Here is a 21,957-nt window from a genome sequence, read left to right on the forward strand (position 1 = left end):
CAGTTTTCATGCAAAACTAATTGATCTTAGGGTTCATTTACATGTGCCCTTGCAATGCTTCAGGACCTCAATGGCATTTAAATTTTGCTTATAGGACTGTAGCACCGACCAGAGCCTTTTTAATGGCATCACATTGCAGGAAAATAGGTTTCACCTACAAAGTAGGAAAAACATTCTGACGGTAAGAGGTGTTTGGCAGTAGAATGTACTTTCTTGGAGTTTGGTGGAGTCTCCTTCTCTTGAGGGTTTTAAGCAGAGGCTGAATCGTCATCTTCCAGGAGTGGTTTAATTGTCGGTGCATCTACACAGTGCCTAAAACACACAAGTGCCCGCAGTTTTACCTGAGCCATCCAAATAAAGCCTCAGGTAAAAGTGAATGAATTTGGGACAAAGCGGGAAAGCTTTACTTTGTCTCAAATTAATGACACTTGGAAAGACCTGGGTTTTTCAGAAACCCAGGTCTTTTAAGGTGTGGGCAGTTTGTGGATTGGGCCCAGGTATGGCGTCATGTGACATCTGGTCACAATCCACATAGCTGCCTTGAGATTTTTGGGCTCTTGGAGCTTGAAAAACCCAAGACAGCCCCTCCCTTCTCTCAAAACTCTCCAGAAAAGCCTTAAAAAGAAAAATTACTTACTCGGCCGGCAGACGAAAATCGCCCCTGCCCCCCCCTTCTCCTGGTGCATCATTGTTGGTTGCAGAGGCGGTTCAACCACCAGGCCAACTAGGCAGTTGCCTGTGGCACCATGTTGTTGGGGGCGCCATTGAGGCACCTCCTGTCTTCTGTGGCCTGCCTCTGCAAGGTATTGAACTGCTTTTTCTGTTGATTTGTTGTAAAACATGATGTTTTGGTGCTTAAATTGTAAAATCTTAATGTAATTTGATGTTTAATAGGCTTTTCCTTAATCCCTCCTTATTATCAAACATTTTTGCTTATCCAACACTTTTATTTTTCAGTGATTGGTTTGGGGGGGGGCACCAAAATTCTGTTCGCCTACACTTGAAAAATACCTAGGGCCACCTCTGTTTGGTTGTCTAGTAAGATCTGGCAGGGCATCTGGACACCTGCCCAGGAAAGAGTGGGGTTTTTTGCCGGTATGGGGATAGAAGTCCATCCTGATCTGGATTTTTAAAACCCAGGTCAGGCCAGATTTGTCCCCTGTCTGGAACCACCCTGTGTTTTCCTGCATGGCAGGAAGTTAGACTGAAGGGCCCTGGGATATCCTTCAAATCTATGATTCTATGGTTCAATCTGTGTGGTGCTATTACTAGTGTGAGTAAATCCAAGAATAGAATTAGGGGTGACTTGATGATTTGGCAGGAGTTCCTTGTTTCTTTCAATAGAATTTCCTTTTGGATGAATGATTTCAAGATATATTGGAGGTGCTCTCTGGTGTGGCTAATTCAATAAGACTTGGGGCCAGTTCTATAGAGCTTTTGCAGGCATTAGCAGGCCTGTAGCCAAGGGGGGGGGGGGTTAGGGGTTCAAACCACCCCCAGATTTTTTCAGGTAAAAAGAAATCTGGTTTACTGATTAATTTTAACAGGTTAACCATATCCCCATGCTAAGTCTATGAGAAGTAAAACTTGAGAGTCCCTTGAGAACTAAGCCTCATCCATTTGCGGGATTGTAATCTCAAAAAACTCCATAAGAAAAACTGAAGTTTAAAAGCAATGTATGGTGATTCCAGATATATAACAACTATGATAATTTATGCTTGACTTAAAGGTTTATACTTTAATTTTTTCTAAGCTATCAAGTTGTTTAATAACTGTCAAGCTAAGACCAATTGAGTTTTAAAAAAACACATTTCAATAAGGTCTGGACCTCTGCAGGTGTGGGCTTAAAAATTTCAACTCCCCCCCTCCCCCCGCAAAATATTTCTGGTTATGACCCTGCTGAGAGTTCTGGTTTGTTGAGGCACTAACTCTCTTTGGCAGAAAAAAGCTAAAGGCCTTGTAAAACTACAAATCTCATTATTCCCTAGCATTGAGCCATGGCAGTTAGAGTGGTGCCAAATTCTTTTCACTACAGTATAGATGCACCCCTATTTAAAGTATAAATAGTCATTCCTGGAGGCTTCCTGGACAGGCAATTGGCCTTTCATTTTCTTTTTTTTCCCCTGAAATAAGTTAGTCTAGAAAGTCCAGAGGGATTGAAACTCAGAAAAACAACAACCTTGCAGGTGCCATTTCACTCATCCATAAATGAACACTGCCACATTTATTATCAGAACTGGACAGGCCCCAGATTTCCAAGAAACCATGCTCCTCAAATTAAATACAACTGATTTGAAGAAGAAAGCAGAGGGAAATTGAATTACACATTCTATTGACATTCAGGTTAGCAAAGCATAAAAATATGTGTGAGGCCCGTGCTATTAATATTAATAATCATAGAACCAAAAAGAGAGAGAGAGAGAGAGAGAGAGAGAGAGAGAGAGAAAGCTTTGGAAGGCTTTGTGTTAATCTAACATTATTTGCCACCCAGCAGCATAATGAAGATCCTGCATATTTAATAAGTGAACCAAAAGCAGTTAAATCGAATGAACAATAAATGGGAGAGGAGGAGAAAGTCTGATCATTTGAAGGAGCTGGGAATGCCGAAGAGTACAAATGACATTAGCTCAAATGCCACTGTGAGTGGAAAGTATGAGAATGAATAAGCTGTGTTCTATAGAACCACAAAGATATAAATTACTATGAAATTATAATTAAAAAGGTCATCCCTCTACATACAAAATATTGTAATGGTTGCACACTAATGCACATCCAATTTAAAAAGTGCTAGAGCATCACCTAACAGGTGCTATTCTGTGATGATGATGATGTTTGTGACATAAGAGGCAAAGCACAAGCCTTGTCACATGAGTGGAATTTTGCACAATAAGACCAACTGAGGAGATAGCAGTGGAAGTATGGTATTAACAAACCATCCCAGGCATTATGTAAGGATGTTGTATGGGGCAAAAGAATGATATCTTATCTCAGCCAATCATCTTATTTTCTTGCAACTTCTCTTGGTAATACAAGGACAGCAGAAAAAGACCAAAGCCTTACGAGATTTGCTATAATGAATTGAAATGCTCCTCCACTCCCTGTTGAAACCTTATACTGACATAATAGTCGGCATATATGGAACAGGGTACATTATCAGCAGTGGAAAATGAAGAAAGCTTATTTCTATCACTAGAAAAAGTGATGATAGCAGGAGAGATTTCTCTTCTGAAGGAGATGTCTTCTATTGTAACCTGCCTCTTGTCGCACCCATGGGCATTTGATCTCTGCTAGGGGTGGAAAGAAAATGTTAAATTATTTAATAATTGTCAAAAACTGTTTGCCTGGCTATTAAGAAACTCTTGGACTGATGAGAGTGTTTGCAATTCAAACAGTATTCTTTGCACATGATACTGATTTTTTTTTTGCACTGGAAACATTATTTTTTGCACAGATTTTTTTTTCTGCACAGAAATACATGGTCGTTGCAGAAAATGCTGTTTCCTTTATGTAAAATTATGCTTTCCACGTGCACACACAAAACCCCATGTGTGAATGTTGCACAAAGTAAATTTAGGACTATAACATTTCCTGTTTCTCACACAAGAAACAGTTTTTTTGTGGGGGGAAACCCATATACAAACTTGTCATGAAATAAGCCTCAAACCAGAGATAGTATTTGAAAATGCTGCAGTTTTTGAAGATTTTATTGTTGTTTCTTAAACTGAGAAAATTAGCAAAGAACCATGTCACTACTGTGATGCTATAATACACTCCTGCAACTATCTATCCAGTTGAGTTATTCAGGCCAGCAAGGCCACCCTATTCTCTTAATTCCCACAAAATCAATTATGACATAAATATTATGGCAGAGTTTTTGGGGACAAGAAAAAGAGATATTTTATTGCAGAAACATGGTACACAAACATATACAAATGCACACACATTGCAAAGGGCAAATTTAGCAAACATGCTATCACTGCCACCAATTTTTATATATACGCCACCACTCTCTGGAGTGAGTATGCAGAGCCACTCAAAAATGGAGGGAAACTTTGACTTACAGAGTGATGGCTAATATGCAGACAGGCCCCCTCCTTATATTGATGTACAGAAAGACACACTGAGAACTTGTGGTGAAGTAGAAATAGATGAGTGAAGTTTATTTGAACTAGAACATAAAAGATGTGTATTGGTTTCAGAAGATTAACAGATTGGTTATTTAAAATAAAATGGTTCTTTAACTTGACTTCCTCAGAACTATGTTCCCTCACAAGAGAATTACTCAGGCTTTACAAAACATCTCAGTCCTTCCTTCCAGAAGCTCTTAACACAAGCACCCTGTCCCTTAGAGGCTCTCTACAATATATAGCACTTCTCCCCAAAGGCTATTTTAACTTTTTTCCTCATAGAGGTTATTTTCTCCCAGCTCCAAACACTTCCCTCGTTTTCCACTCCCTGACTGATTTCTCTCTGACTGAATAATTCTTTCCATCTCTCTGGGGTCCTTTACTCCCTGCTGCTAGGCAACACTAACTATCCACCAATCAGACTCCACTACTATATATGGAGCTGGCTGATCTCTCCTCCCCTTGCCTGGCTCTGCCTTTCCTCCCCAGGCCTTGAACTTTTTTTCCAGCCTGGCCAGGTAGACCCATTCCGTTACAGCAAACAATGGTGTAGGTTGACTTTTTTAAAAAAAAAAATCTATTAACTTTCTTTGCATCTTGTTACTTTTCAAGTCGGACACTTCTTGTCTTGCTTTTTAATCATGTTGTGCTTTCTGTACATGAAACATCTTGATCCACCCCTATAGTATATGTTACTCACCTCTCCTTGAAGCTTGAGGCAGGGTACAACATCATTAAACACACAAAAACACAGTATCATTAAAATGCATTTATTAAAATATGTAGGGCAAAGATTAAAACACCAATACTAATAAGATATAAATTAAAAAGGTCATCACGCTCCATGCAAAATATTGTAATGGTTGCACACTAATGTACTTCCAATTTGTTCTATAAAGTACTCTGACCCCTTGTAGTTCTGATTGGTACTCTACTCTCCTGCCTGCTGCCGTGAATATTTTCACTGACAAAATAAAATGAAAAAGAGATGCACCAACATAATCATTTTGTTGTTTATAAGAAAAATATATCAGAAGTAGCATTATTATTCACTTTAAAATAATAGTGATATTTTTCTGCATATTAAGCTCTGCTTCTGTAATTATCTATTTACCTTCCTTATGCCAAAACTGGGCCACAGTGCCCTGTGTATGACCTTCTCTGGCTCTACACATGAATAAGGGGGAAGGAAATAAATTATTCTTTATTTGCATAATTTATACACAGCTCTGTCAACAGAGGCAATTGCTTTAATGCATTTCTAAACTAGGATTATCACCAATACTGTTCCAATGAAGTCCAGATCTGGATTGATGAGACTCTAGAGACCTGTTCAGATAACCGCCTGAATGAGTAATAATAGAAGTGAGTAGAACAACAGGACTGGGGTTATCAGGTCAGAATCATCCCAGGCCCTCATAATTCTGGGCCAAAATATTAGATCTAGGGATAGACACTGGCCATATCACAGGAATGGTGCCTGTTGATGTCATTGGCAACATGTACTAAGCAGCAAACAAAGTTGCTCTCAGCTTGTCATGCAAACACAGATATAGCATATTTTCCTAGTTAGAAATCTTCTAGAAACTGTCACAATTGATTTATATTTATTAGCTTTTGCAAAGTACACAACTAGTTAGAGAAGGCTGAATGCCTAATTGGAGGTTTACATTCAATCTTGTCACTTACTTAGAGTTGATTCCACACAAATTGGAGAATGTTAATCCTTCCAGTAATTCAGAGGAACCCATGGAAATCAGGAACACAAGTTGCACCTTGAGATCTGGGAACCCTAAACAGGCTTATGTATGCTGATTATGCGAATCCCATCTTCCCAAATCCCCATTTTTGGGGAGTGTTGAAAGGCAGGATATGAAGAGACATGAGAGCTACTTATGTTTTAGAGTAGTGGTTTCCAACCTTTTGTCCTCCAGTTGTTTTGGACTTTAACTCCCAGATATCCCAACCAGTTTACCAGCTGTAAGAAATTGTGGGAGCAGAAGTCCAAAACACCTGGAGGACCACAGGTTGGGAACCACTGTTTTAGAGAATGCGAGCAGAACACATATTTATATCTATCTACTCAATGTGGAAAGGTTATGGACTGAGAAGGAGGTGGGTGGAGTGTGTTGGGGGGCATTCCACATGCTTTTAGCTAGTGATAACTATTACCCCAATAATATAGCAAAACATACTAAAAGGTGTTGTTAGTCTTGACTAGAGTTTGTTGAGTTGTTGTGTACCTTCAAGTCATTTTCAACCTATAGCAACCCTAAGGTGACCCGATCTCATTTTCTTGGTATGATTTGTTCAGAAAAGGTTTGCTATTGCCTCTCTCTGGGGTGGGGAGAAAGTGACTTCCCTAAGGTCACCCAATTTCATGCCAGAATTGGAATTTGAATCCTGTTCTTCAGAGTCACAGTCCAACACTCAAACATTATTCTATGTTGGCTCTTATGAACACATTTGACTAGAGCACACTCATTGAATCAGTGGCTTTACTTCCTGAGTTGGTATTTATACAGATAAATTACTGACTAGGGCTATGGAAGCTGTGGCATTTAGGTTTCTGATGCTACTCATCAAACATTCAGTCAACAAAGAAAGATTCTAAAGAAGCAAAAGAGGGTCACATGGAGTTCAACACACCTATAGTTTAGTGAACCAGCAAATTGTGGATGTGCTTTATTCCCAGGAAGGCACATCTTTCCAAGTGCCAGAGGCAACACACAGGAGAGCCAAGTGCCTCTAGAAATCCCATTTTCCATTTTTGCAGCGTTTACCCCCTCCGTTCTTGTGTTATCTCTTTCTTTGACATTCAAGTGGGTGCCCAAAGCCAAGCAAACAAATGACTTTCTGTTTTTTGTTTGTTAATTGAACAAAACCAATCCATTTCCTTTGCTTTGCATACAAGACACCACAGATTTCTAAAGCTGTATTACCACCTCATGAGATGGCCAATAGTAGAAGGATGTAGCAGTACACTTTGCCACGAGGTGTGAGAAATCTGGCACCTCACACCTCCCATTTCCCACATTGCCTGCTTCACAGAAATGGCGATCACATAGGGGAAATGTGGAGTGCACGTGGTGCGTGTGGCTTCTGCCCTATACATTGGGCAACATGAGAAGCCTTCTGTGCCAGGGCAATGGTGGCATGCCAGTTCTGCCCCTTTGCACCCACAGAGACAGCTTGAAATTGTCTGATTGGAGCAAGCTGGCTCTGTGGGTGACCAGGGCAAAATCGTCACTTGCCACCAAATCTAGCCCCATATGATGAGGTCATTAATAAAACTCCAGCCCCAAATACATTTTTAAAATCCTTTATTATTTCAAATGTCTATATTTCCGTTAATGTTATTTTAGCAATCTGATCTGAGGAAACTAAAACCATTATGCTGAAATTCACCTATTTTAAAATGTTTTTAGTTGTTATCATCTCTGCAATCTTCATAAAAGTGTAAGCACATAAACATTGGAGCGCTGACTATACCAGTAACAGTCATTAGGCACACAGAAACAAAGGATGTTTCTTATAACAATGAACCATAGATATCTTCCCAGCCCTATACCAAACCCATCCCTGCATCTCAATAAATAAAAGTTAGATTTCACAAGAAAATTTAATAGGTCGTCTATTATTGACTAAGGACAAAAACATCATGGGATCTGTTTAATATTTCTTTAAGGTAAGAATTCAAAGTTTCACTCTAATACAAGTTTCCTAATATCCCTTCAGTGAAAGAGGGTTAAGATTCCATTGCATTATCTGATCTCGCGCTCCTTCTATATCTGCATTCCCACAAAAGCATGGAACCAAAGTTCCTTGGAGTAGAGCTCTGCTCATAGAATATGTTTAATGTATCAAAATGAAAAACACAATTTTGGAATTAAATCGACAGATGTTTTAGGGTTGGAGGAAAACAGCATTTAGCAGCAAACTTCACTCCCTAGGGATTTTCTTAAAAAAATAAAAACCTTTTTTTCTATCAATGGTTGGGGAATTTAAAGACTTTAGTGATTGTGGGATTCTGGGAGGGTTTTTTTTTGGTGGGGGGGATGAGATGCCCATAACGACCACAGAATTCCCACCATGACCTACTATAATAAGTTTTGGTCAAACAGTAGGAAAAGTAGGTAAAATATACCCATGAGGAGAGCAGGTACTCCAACCCAATCTCTCTTAGATATTGCTACTGCTATTTCATTCATGGAAACAGTGACTTTATATATATATAAAAAGAGAACCACCTTTCTCCATGGAAGCTCTTCTTGCAGTTGAAACCATGGAAACTTGCATTTTTGAGCCTCCACGAATAGAAGTCACTTTGTAATCTGCAAAGTTACTCATCATGTGAGAACAACATTGAAGAAAACGCAAAATTATGGTATTGTTTTTCCTTGTATATTTATACCCCATAGTGTTTATGTTCTATACTGAATAGAGCTACAAGAAGATGTGGATGGCATGCTAAACTGAACCATACCACCAGCCTTTAGCAGAAATACACCACGGCAGAGGATTACTTGTTGAAGGTTTTTTCTGCTATACACAGATTTATCCATCATATTTTTGACATGAAAAGGGGGTGGATCTAATTTAAAATGAGTGCTTTGAGACATCATTTTCCCTCTTTTGTTTTAAAGCCAGCATCTGCAGAAGAAGTCCTCTAACTCCTGGGAACTGTGCAGTAAAAGTACAAGTTATCCTTGAGAGCCTGGTCAATGAAATGTCAAGAAGCTCACTTGGCCTACTGGATAAAAGGCAGGCCCGTAGCCAGGATTTTGATTCAGGGGAGGGGGCTGGGATTTTGGTTCGGGGGGGAGGGAGCTGAGTCTGAGTGAGAGAGGATCTACTCTAGCAAACCTTTTGTATCGTTACCCCAATACCCCCATTCATATGGGATATATTGAGCATTGTGATCAGATCATGATATGAATAAGCATAACAGTTTAAATAATAAATGTAAGGCCTTCTCGCAGATCACCCTGAGAATTTGTGGGGGGAGGGGCTGAAGCCTCTCAACACCCCCCCCCCCCCCCGGCTACATGCCTGGTAAGAGGGAAGCTTTTCTATTTTTTCCTCTCTGGTTCTTCATGCAACCAGGCTGCCTTAACCTTTCTACACAGAGATATAGGACTTTATCATACAAAAGGGGCAAGCTTGCATTGCAGCTGGACCCTTTCCATTCACCCCATGTGCATCCAGTCTGCCTCCCTGCTGTGATTCTCCCATCCATTGTTATTAATAGGTAAAACCCATAAATAACTTCCAATCCCATAATGTTCCCATCACCTATCTTGGTGTGATGAGTCTCTTTAGTTCGGTTCTGGGATTTTGACAGTAAAGTGACATCAGAGGACGGGGTTGTCCTCCTCTCCCCTTCAACCTCCTCCCCCTCACTATTATTGTTGGCTGTTTTCCTTTGATTTTTTTTATATTGGACTTTTTTGGCTTATAAATGTGGAATTGTGCTATTGCGCTAAAATGAAAATGTAAAAAAATTAAAGGACAGCATTAGCACAGGAAGGCAGGTTTACAAGGGTTGTAGAAGCATGATGACAGGAACATGAATGAGTGAATCGACACAATTGCATTAATGAAGAGATGTTGAGGGCGCTCGACACAGTACATATCTTCTATGAATGTTGAATGATAACATGACCGAAGTGGAATAGCAGGTTCATGAGATAAAATTTGTAATCATAAACTGTCAATTAGATGTCAACATAAACTCAGAGATATATAAAATTTCCCCGAGACCAGTTTCTCATTTTATTTAGCATTCTTTCAATTCTCTTTTGGATTTTTACAGAGGACTCTTACTAGGGAGAATGTGACTTTGAACTTTTCTTTAAGAAAAAATGGTGGAAACAAAGCATTTTAGATAGGCATTCAAAGGAATCTAGCAGTGTTTGAAAATCTTCAAAATACTTCTTTAAAATAGTTTGATTTATTTTGGTAAATACAAAATGCATGATCAAGAGGAAACATGGTTAATAAATAAGCAGTTCATTAATTAGCATTTGATTACCAGAAAGCATTTGTTCCTTCCTAGCTAATAATTTTGGTTGAATTTGTCCTTTAGGAATCTTCTTTCTCATAATAGAAATAAGTCTTATTTATTCCTCATTAATAAACATTTTGCCCTATTGCTGCTTCTGTTTTAAGAAGATTGGTTGTCTTTCTAGCATCTGGTCTCAATCTATTACTTAGAGAGATTTCCTACCCTTTGTATTTCCTTCTAGCTATAATGAAAGCTATCACTATCACTTCCACTTACATTCAGTTGCTTAAATCCCCAAGATCTTCTCAGGCCAGAAATGTGAAGTGAATTTTGATGGGTTATTTTCTAAAATCGTTTTTAGAAAAAAGCCATCAAAATTCCCTCCATTTGTATAGGCCAGATTAAATAAATTTCCAGTAAAAGGAGAAACATGCCATACATGACTTTCATAGTTATTGAAGATTAGGAGTCTCTCAAGGCGGGAAATGACAGCCTTAACATCCTACAAGTGCTGTTGAAGGGTATTAATTCAGTTAAAAACTCAGAGTCCTGGATCTGGCTGGACAAAGCCTACAATTTTGTGTCCTCCCCATATTTTACTTTAAAAAACCATCAGAAGTCCAAGAGTGGGAGATCTCATTCAGTCTGAAAACTCAATTTCAGAGAAGTTCTCAGAAATCACATTCCAAAGCTAGTAAAAGTATAAAAGCATGACTCAAAATACTGGTGTGCTTTAGTTTAAAGCTTTTGCTAAGCCCAAGAGAAACCTCCCAATGTTTTAGAATGAGGAATGGGACATATAAAACCTGGGAACCACCCATTGGGAGCATCATGGAGAAGGTGATCTGTCCATCAATGGAAGAAGAAAGAATGGGCCCAGAGATATCTATATTTGATGCCATGCCACATAATTGCTTGAGAAAGAATGATTATTTGAAAATGTTTATAAAAATAGTTAGAAAATGTGTTTTGTTTTTGTTTGTTTTTTGTTTTGTTTTTTTGCATTCTGATAAACCCTGATGAAATTAATCCTAGACTCATGAAAGTCTTCACAGTTTGGGGTATATTCTGCACAAAATTCACATGTGGTTGTTTTGTGCATAATTTGTTGCCATTTCCTGACAACAGACACCTGCCTTTGGAATAGCTTACTCATTTTATCTAACTGTAAGTCCAGCCTATACACAGCTTTGTATATATGTAATATAATCATGTATAAGTCACAAAGCAATTGATTAAAAAAGGATCTCAAAACCTCAGATCATCTAATAAATTGGTCAGTTCAAATGCCTGTTCAAAAAAATGGCAGTTGCAACAGCAGCAGAAGCTGTGTTGGAGCATCTCCATTGGGCAGAGAAATTCTGGGAGAAGCAACCCTGCCTTTACTTTCTTTTCCTTCCCAGTTCCTTGAGTTTGGGAGGGGGAGAGCAGGGGGCATAGCTGTTTCTTATAGACTTCCTTTACATGGATCTTAGTCTGTGGTGAGAGATCCTGCATGAAACAAACCTGCTTTTACTTTCTCTCCCGCCGCCCCCCCCCCCCTTCTCTCCAGGCTATATTGGGTTTGGAAAGGAGAGGGAAGAAGAGGCACTGCTGCTTCTTACAGGCTTCTTTAACATGGACTAAGCTCTGAAAATCCCAGATCTTAGCCTGTGATGAGATCCTAGAAGAAACAACTCTGCCTCCCCCCACCTCCAAAGAACCAATGCTACCTTTGCTCCCCATCAAGCTTCATTTTGGGGCTTCCATTTCTTGGCAGACAAAGGTGACTTCTTTGCTGCAAGGAAAGCACCAATGACCCACCATTACTACCCAGGCATTGTAAAAAACCATTGTGATTCAATGGAGGGTAAAATTTAGAGAAATGTAACAAAGGCTAACAAAAGTTCGCCTTTGTTACATTTCTCTAAATTTTACCTTCCATTGAATCACATTAAATCCATAATTTTGGCCCCAAACCTGCATTTGACTTATACATGAGGAAGACTTATACATGGGCATGTACGGTACAAGATACATTGTAATATTTTTTGCAGCTACTGTTTTGTAACTTCCAAAGTCTAGAAAGATTGAAACTAAAGCTCAGCCATTCATGTTAACATTGATTCAGAAATTAATTTATTAATGCAGGCATTGTAGCGAAAATTAAAGAATTCATTTGTTATGTTAATCATTAATAGGCTGGAACTCTGTTAGGGACATACATACATGTTCATTAATAATTCATGTCCATTTGTTTACTTCACTCTCTGTTGTCGTTCAGTCTGATGATGATGAAAGGGGATTTGGGGAACAGCAGTTTGTTCCAGGAAATGTAGAGCCGCAGTTTGTCCCAGGGAATGTTGTTGACTCAGAAAGGCAGGTGTATTCGGGAGCTGAGGATGGCTTGGGAAAACAGGTGGAACAGGGAGATGTGGAAAGTTCTCAGTCGAGCAAAGATAAGGATGACCTTCTACAGGAGTCTGAAAATTATCAACAGAGCTCAGATGGGAACGAGGGGGGTGAATACTTGTTAGACAGAGATTCCAGATTAAAGTTGAGATCAGGCCTCCGTCGTAGTGTGAGAATTGCAGACAGACGTGGAGAAACAAGAGTGCGCAAGAATGTGTTTATGTTTTGCAAAGAGGGTTAAAAGAGATGTAATTTGGGAAAGATTCCAATCAAAACAACCTCGCTTTTGGAGAATCAACTCTTGCCTCATCTCATGCCTAGAATCCGTGTTTGGATTACTTTTGAAGCTCATGTATTCATGTTACCTTGGATTTACTGTGCAATTTTTGGGATTTTGGACTAATATCTACAAAATCATTGAACTGTGTTTAAGGATTGCACTTGCAATTGGTTTTTACTTATTTTACTGTTTTTTAATAAGTTTTGCTATCTTTCTTCAATAAACTGAAAAGACTTAAGCCTACTGTGGTGGAGCAAGGTGAACCAGTGCTGAAGTGCGACACTCTCCACCATTACCAAAGCCCCCTCCCACCTACCAATGCCCTGCTGAAGTACCCTCCTCCGATCCACGTCTTTCATCGATGCAGGGGGTGAGGGAGACGTGGCAGCAACTGGAGTGGGGACAGTAAATACTAAATTTCCACAGTGATTAAAAATAAACATATGCATGCATACTACTAATGTCTCTGTGTACAATATTCCCAACAGAATTTTCTCAGTCAAATTCAGTAGTTGACATAATCTCTTCACTTCTGGCTATAGGGACATAGCTCAATGCTGTTACGTACTCACTTCCCCTCCTCTTTGCCAGGCATGAATTAGCCATGGAGAAAACTTCTGTAGGTAATCAACATCAACATAGAAGTGTATTTATATGTGGCACCTTATGCCACATTGAGCTATGTTGGATTGAGGCTGGTATGTGTTCCTAATCTTAACACAAGTAATATTCTTCTTAACACTCTTGAGGGAGAAGCAATTTTTTTTTAAAAAAAAAAAAGCTAAACTGACAATAGGAAAGAGTTACAGTAGAGCAGAGATTCCTTGTGAAGTATCTTTTGCTTACCCAGATTTCTGAGAGTTCAGTAGATCTCATTGAGTAATCCCTTTAAGTTCTCTTCCTCCTTATGTTATTGAAATATAGCAAACTATAGTACTTTGGATTTTTGGCATTTGGTTCTCAGCAGGAGAGGCACAGCAGGCTGCTGGGTTTTATTTATTCTTTTATGTTCGCTTCTAAGAAATGGCTTTTCTGGAAGTTATGATTTAGGACTTGCAATTTCTTCTAAAGTCTGCAGGAGCTTCAAAGCACAGGGATTCACTCAAAGCAAAATTAATAATAATAATAATAATAATAATAATAATAATAATAATAATAATAATAATAGACACTTAGGAAGTGTTCGACTTGTGATTTTGTGAAACGAAATCCAGCATATCTGTCTTGTTTGCTGTGTCATACAATAATAATAATAATAATAATAATAATAATAATAGGATTAAAATACAAAAAGAAATTCAACATGAAAAATAATAATAGGCCAACTCACCCATAGCATCAAAATCTATCACCTGCTAGTAGTGTAGTGATGTAAAATTCATTAAATCAGAATCCTGTGACCTTTTTTTATTAGCAGGGACAATGGGATCATACCCTTAACTGCCTCTATGGACCCTTCCATACAGCCATACAATGCGACATAAAAATGCCAGTTCCAAGCCTCATGGAGTCCACAAACAGCAATCCTAACCTGCCTCTGTGGTGGGAAAGCAATCACACAGCCCAGTTGTGATGAAGTCAATTCAGCAGAGCTGGGCATTGGCTGGGTCTCCCACCCTCCCTGCAACACCATTCCAGTGAAAAACTACATGTACCTACAGGCTGTGTAGTGTACTTCCTGATTCACTTCCAGGCAGCAATGGCTCCTGGAAGTGAAAAGCTTCCCTTCCCTCCTCCAAAGTCCCATTACTGACAGAATTATGCTGAATCAGGAAGTACACAATTAACAGGGAGGTAAGGGACACTTTACGTAGTTTTTCACTGAAATTGGGGTATTGCGGGGCAGGAAGACATTACCATTCTACCTCCCTGGGCTGCTTGAGCCAGTGAGTGCAAGGTGTTTGTTGGGACACGATCTCAGATCATGCATGGTAATCTGGGGTGGTAGTCTCCACTGCTGAAACATGGGCAAAGGTCTGGAGCTTTCTGGAAGATTTGTATCTTTGCCGGTGTTTTCTTAACCCAGGGTCAAGCTGAATTAATTGGCTTATCCTGGGTTAAAATGCATCAGCCTGTATACGTTGTGTGGACACACCAGGACAATGTGTTTCCTTCACTGCACTGAATATCAGTTTACAATTTTTGTTTTGCAGTCGAGTATTTTGTTTTGTACGAGGGCTATCCACAAAGTAGGTTACGTTTTGGAATTAAAAATGAACAAAATATAGGAGAAAACATTTACCATATGCAGTTGGAAGCCACACCCAAATACCACATCTCACGTAGTCGCCATTCAAATCTAGGCACTTACCATAGTGATGAATGAGCTTTGCAAATCCTTCACCACTAAATTCTGCCGCTTGCGTCCTCAACCACTTGTTTCCAACAATGGGGGCGTGGCTGGCAACGCAGCGTCTTGGCAAGGCTGTGCAGCTGCAGTAAGGGATGACTGGCTGGTTGAGGGCACAAGCAGCAGAATTTAGTGGGGAAGGATTTGCAAAGCTCATTAATCGCTATGGTAAGTGCCTAGATTTGAATGGCGACTACATGAGATGTGGTATTTGGGTGTGGCTTTCAACTGCATATGGTAAATGTTTCTCCTATACTATGTTCATTTTTAATTCCAAAACGTAACCTACTTTGTGGATAACCCTCATAAAACCACTCTGTAGTCCACTGTTCAGCAGATCAGCACTACCAAACATTGAACAGGAACATGCAGATGAAATAGGGCAGGTAGGGGTGTCACTGGTGAATAGGAATTTACACATTCCAAGCCACAAAACTTTACGGGTTATAGACAAATCACATCATGCCATGAAAATCACTGAATTCTTGGGATGTACAATCTATTTTAGCATAGGGAAGAATATGCCTACCAACTGGATTTGAAAAGTGTGCAATAAAAACAATCTGTAAATTAATTTCATTCATATTGTTCATGAATGAAATCAAAACTCAGGATTGGGAAATATCTTCATTGAACTACTAAAATATCCTCAAGGGCACAGGTAAAAATTGTTTGTGGCCATTATGAATGCATCACCACCATTGTTATGCAGCTATTTAGTGACTCCTGATCCATGAACTTCATCCCCACTTACCAGGTAGCACCAACTGTGACCTATAGGGATTAATTCTCCTGTTGCTCAGGAAGCAGATGGCTGGCATTCTCACTAATGCCCATGAGCAAACTTTAGTGTGACGGGCAGAAGCATGATCTCTGTCCCCTTCTCATTGGAGATCATGCCTGCAAGGGGACTAAGTGGGAAAACCAGTCAGTCCCCATCAATTGCAGCGGCTGTTGCCCAGTAATTATAGTTGAGGGACTTTTGGGGTTCCAACATATTACTTGAATATGTAGAGATTATGAATACAAAATATTCCCTAATTTGTAGCTAGGCTAAAATGCCAAGATGAAGACTATCAGTTGGATGTGTGCTGGTATCAAGGACAAGACAAAGGATGCAGATTCAGTTTCCTTTCACCATCCCTACAGAGCAAAGATAGGCAAGCCCAAGCCCCCATATTATACCATGACTAATGTATGTTTGAAGAAATAATATTTTTGTTAGGGCCCTTCAACACAATTACTATTCTACCTTTAGAACCTACACTTCCCTTGTCACCTTGAAAAATGTGCTGTTTGTTCAGAGTTCACAAACAGAATCCCAGTTAGGCAGAAAATATCGTGTTTCAATACTTTTCTATGCGCTGGAGAAACATTGTGCTGCATAATAAATCTGTAATATTTTGGAAAGCACACCAGAGCCTTGGCAAGCTCAACAACGTGTGTCATGTTCTTCCAAAGAGATACATTCATTAGGAAAAGGGGCAAAGCAAATGGGTGGGAGAAGCCAAGCAACTCTGCTCTGCAATGCCTCGCACTCTCCATATATATTTCATGCCTGTATTTGGAAAGGCAGCAACTGATTGCTTTGCCTTTTGAGGCAGGTGGTCTCCGGAGAAAGCCAAGAACGAAGAGTGGAGTTTTCAAAAAGAGCAGCAAGATTGCAATCATTAGCTTGCATGCTTCCCCATCCAAAGTGTCACTGTAAGCAAGAAAGTACAACAAAAGACAAAGAGAATGAAATCGAGCTTGGGGCTGGAGCACTCATCTTATCTTTCAGATACTGCTTGCAGTTATCTCTCCTGACACACCTGTTCTGTATACATGCTTTTCTCACCCTGGCCTTTAGTTTCTGCCCGTCTTCATTACAGTGTGAAATATCTTCCCTTTTCCACCAACTACAACCCAGATTGCATTGTCTTGGGAGTTCTGGGTCTAAATTAGCCAGATTGTTTATATTACTATCCTGAGGGTGACCCAACTACTCAGACTAATAAGACATATTTTTTGCTAGTTCCTTGGACTTACAGCATATTGGAGAACAATTTATATGTCTAAATTGCAATGATGTATTTGTGGGGGGAATAATAACCCTGAAACAAAATTAATTCATTTTAGAGTTTTCCTTTTGGCAGAGATTGGACAAGGTTGGATAAATAGGTTTCCTGTCTGTGCTTTTTAGCTGCACCAGTGGTTTAAATCTCAGAGAGTTCAATAATGTTTTCTTTCTCATTCCCCTCCCTCAACCCCACAGCTTTTCACTGAAGTAATTTCATACCTCTGCTTGGTTTGGCTAGATGCTTTGTAATTTGCAAGTTTTGATCTTAGCCTAAGGAGCAGTGATTCGGGGGAAAGGAAAACAATTTGATAAGATTACATAGTCTCTTTGGTTATGACGAAGTCCCAAATGAACATAGCTTGGGCAATGCAGAGTGAGTCCCCAAATCTTCTCTTTGAGAACTGATAAAATGTTTAGCTGCACTGGTTGATATATATAGTAGTGTTCATCTCTTTCTAGTATTCATCATTTTGATAAGAACTTGTTCAGATCAATATTAATCATTCATATAAACCCATTTTTATTACATTTGGCACAGTTGCCATCAGGATCCATATGTAACTAGTTTTTGTTTTGCTTTTGTTTTTAATTTTCATATTTTCATGATATAAGATTTGGGGGAAAGTTCTGTGGCTCCCAGAGTGCAAGGTTATCATTTGTATTCTAGTTTCTGTCAACTCTGTGATCTCCTATAACAATTGACCTTATGCTCCACTCTGGATATAACATTCACATAGACTTTGCTTTTTTCATAATAGATTAAACTAATGTACGTGAAATAGTTTCAAACTGTAATGTAAAAGAACCATAACCAAACACATACACCTAATTTTCTGAATTATAATGGTGGTCAAAACCCGAACCCAGAACTCTACGCACCCATTTATTGTGTTTTGTGCGGATGATATGTTATTAAAGCAAAAGATACAGGTTGGATTTTGATAACTGGGCAGAGACAAACAGTTATCTGAAGAAGCAGAAACTGACCTCTGCTATACACAAGTTTTGTAGTTTTCTTTAGTTGTCTTTGTTTAAGATATTGACTCATGGTTATAGTAATATTTCTTTTTGGATTTTTTCATCATATAAAACTGATAGTTGGAAAAGATTAGAACACTTTTGCTGGGCAGCAGTATCTTATGTTCAATAAAGGTCCTTCAGGAGCGTCTCAATGGATGTGTATCCAAGAGGCAGGACAAGTTTCAACTCCTTGGATAGTTCATTTGAAGTGTGAATAAAGCCCAGAGCGATTTGCCATCCCCTTGTCATGGAAGCCAGCAGAGATCGTTCTCCTGTATCAGATCTTTATGGCAGGGGTTCATAATTTTTTTCAACCATGGAGCCCTTTTTTGAAGCAAAAGTTTATCATGGAGCCCCAAGAAATGTTATTATATTATATTATATTATATTATATTATATTATATTATATTATAATAATACTTTATTTGTATTCCTCCCTATTTCCCTGAGGGGACTTGGGGCAGATTCCAGCATACACAAACACAAAGCCAAACATTCAATGTCTAGAAACAATGAAACACAGATAAAGGTAAAGGCTTTCCCTTCCAGCTCAGAGGGTGCTCATCTCTGGCTCTGTGGGATGGTGTTCATCTCCATTTCTAAGATGAAGGTCATGTGGCCGGCATGACTGCATGGAGTGCCATTTACCTTCCTGCTGAGATGGTACCTATTGATCTACTTACATTTGCATGTTTTCGAACTGCTAGGTTTTTCAAAATCCAATTCTCACAGGGACAGAAAGTGAGGTGAAATCTTCTGAACAGTGGAGCAGATAGCAAAACAAACACCACAGGGGTGTTAATGCTTCCCTATGCTATCCAAAATTAAAACATATAAATTTCTGGCTAGAGTTGCACTTTAAAATGTTCCTGTTCTGACTTACATACAAATTGAACTTAAGACCAAATCTACATAACCTGTCTTGTTTATACACACACACACACTTACATGCACTCACGTGCACACACACATATTTAAAATTTCTGTTCATATAATAAAAGGTAAAGGTTTCTCCTGACGTTAAGTCCAGTGCTCATCTCCATTTCTAAGCCATAGACACCTCCAAGGTCATGTGGCCGGCATGATTGCATGGAGCACCATTACCTTCCTGCCGGAGCGGTACCTATTGATCTACTCACATTGGCATGTTTTCAAACTGCTAGGTTGGCAGAAGCTGGAGCTAACAGCGGGCGCTCATTCTGCTCCAGGATTTGAACCTGGGACCTTTCAGTCTGCAAGTTCAGCTGCTCAGTGCTTTAACACACTTCGCCACCGGGGCTCCATCATTCATATAACAGATGAAGCAATTTTGTTGACCCATTTTATATCATTGTAAATGCTTGGTTTTACCTTCTTACCTTCTTGTTATCCATGTGTTACCTACAATATGTCAGTTTCTTCCTGCCAAACAGACTATGTTGTTTTTTCATCCCTCCAAATCTATAATTCAGTGACTTGAAGAGTGACCCATGATTTACCTACATTCCTCAGCCTGATACTCTGCCTGCCTATGTATCTCACTATGACTCTGGTTTCTGGCTGTGGATGATAGGATTTGCAATCTGATGATGTGGAGAATATTAGATAGGGCAAGGTTTCTTTGGAATCACAGGTAGCCAGCTGTAGCCTGAAATCTTGAAATAGTAAAAGATTAGTGTCACTGATTATTGTGTTATGGGTTTTTTAAAGAACATTTCACCAGATGTACATTCTCTCATCTTCTTATATTCCTGGCAAATGATGCTCTTTTGAGTTAGCACAACAACAAATTATTTTACACAGGCATGTGTCACACACAACAGTGGAGAAGAGAAGTCATTGCTTTTAATCTACACTTAAACAATGGGTTCATGGAGGAAAAAGAATGAGCTGCACAGTTTGAAATGTCAAAAGCATTAATACAGGCTCATTTGAGACTGAATGCTAATTTATATTTATTACGGAGGTGCACGGTGTGGCAGGAGCAGGTGACAAGCAGAGACTGGTGGATATGCAGCAAATCATTTGTTGCTGTTGAAAAAAAAGATAAAAATATGAGAAGCTGCTATGGCATTTCTGTGTATCAAGCTTGGCAGAGCATGAATGAAACGTATTGCTAAATACATTGATCAGGCACAGAGAGGCAGCTACTCAGTCTTTATGAAATGCTCTAAAAAAGAAGCTGACTATTCTCAAGAAAGTGGAAAATTTTCTGAATGGTTATTGTAGTGTGCAGAAGTTAAAAAAAGAGACATGGATAATTTTTCATGGAATCATAGCATTTTATCACACAAGGCAGGCAAGCTGGCATTGCAGCTGGACTGTCACCTTTGGTGATGGTTCCTATTGCATAATGCTACGTACATCCTGCTGCAGCAAAGTGACATCAGAGGACAGGATTATCCTCCTTTCCTCACTCCCCCTTGCTATTTCCAAGCTGTCTGCTTTCCTTTTGTTACATATTTATATTTGCTAGAGTAGCACAATTACACTTTTAAAAAATCTGAAAAATTGCCATAGTTTGGAAGGTAGGATTACAATGGTGTTCAGAAGTACAATAGCAGGTCCACAGATTGATGAATTGGCACAATTGTGTTGATATGGGGAGCGGTGATATCAAGAGCCCCCAATGTAGCATGTATCCACTTTCAAATGATAATGTGACTCTAGGAGAATGGCGGGTTGGTGTGAAAAAGTCCTCAGAGTTGGAAGGCACCACAGGAGCAATCTGTTCCATGCAGGGATACTAATGCACTTCTGAAAGGTGTCAATCCAACATGCTTAAAGACCACCAAAGAAAGAAAATTCACCACCTTTTAATGTAGTCTTCCCCTTTTTCAAAACAGTTTTTATAATAAAGAAAATTATTTCTCATGTTTAGGTGGAATATCTTGTGGTTCATGTTCTACCCTCTGGGGCAACAGCAAACAAGCTTGTGTTATCTTCTATATGACATCCCTTCAATATTTAAAGATAGCATTAGCAGCCATGTCACCTCTCAGTCTTCATTTCTTCAAGCTAAATATACCCAGCTCCCTAGATCATTTCTCATAGAGCTTGGTTTCCAGACTTTTTATCACCTCAGTTGCACTTCTCAGGACACATTCCAGCTTATGGATATCCTTCTTGAACTCTGATGCCAAGAAATGGATTCAGGATTCCAAGTGAGGTCTGACCAAAGTGGAATGATGTGGCACTACCACCACCCTTGATCTGGACACTATACTCTTGTTAATGCAGCCCAGAATCGCATTGCCATTTTTGATGCCACATTTTTAACTCATGTTTGATTTTTATTTCACTATATTTTATTACATCTTTCTCCCATTGTGGGACCCAAAGCAGCTTACAATTGTTGTTGTTGTTTATTCTTTCAGTCACTTCCAACTCTCCGTGACCTCATGGACCAGCCCACGCCAGAGCTCCCTGTCAGCCATGGCCACCCCCAGCTTCTTCAAGGTCAAGCCAGTCACTTCAAGGATACCATCCATCCACCTTGCCCTTGGTCGGCCCCTCTTCCTTTGTCCTTCCATTTTCCCCAGTATCATTATCTTCTCCAAGCTTTCCTGTCTTCTCATGATGTGGCCAAAATACTTCATCTTTGCTTATTATATCCTTCCCTCCAGTGAGCAGTCAGACATTATTTCCTGGAGTATGGACTGGAACTAGAAATGTTTAAAATACAATAGATATGTTTAAATTTTCAATTTGGAAAGTGTAAATTTTAGCATGGTTTTCCTGACA

The sequence above is a fragment of the Anolis carolinensis genome, chromosome 1, assembly GCF_035594765.1.
Source record: "Anolis carolinensis isolate JA03-04 chromosome 1, rAnoCar3.1.pri, whole genome shotgun sequence".
Classification (NCBI taxonomy): Eukaryota; Metazoa; Chordata; class Lepidosauria; order Squamata; family Dactyloidae; genus Anolis; species Anolis carolinensis.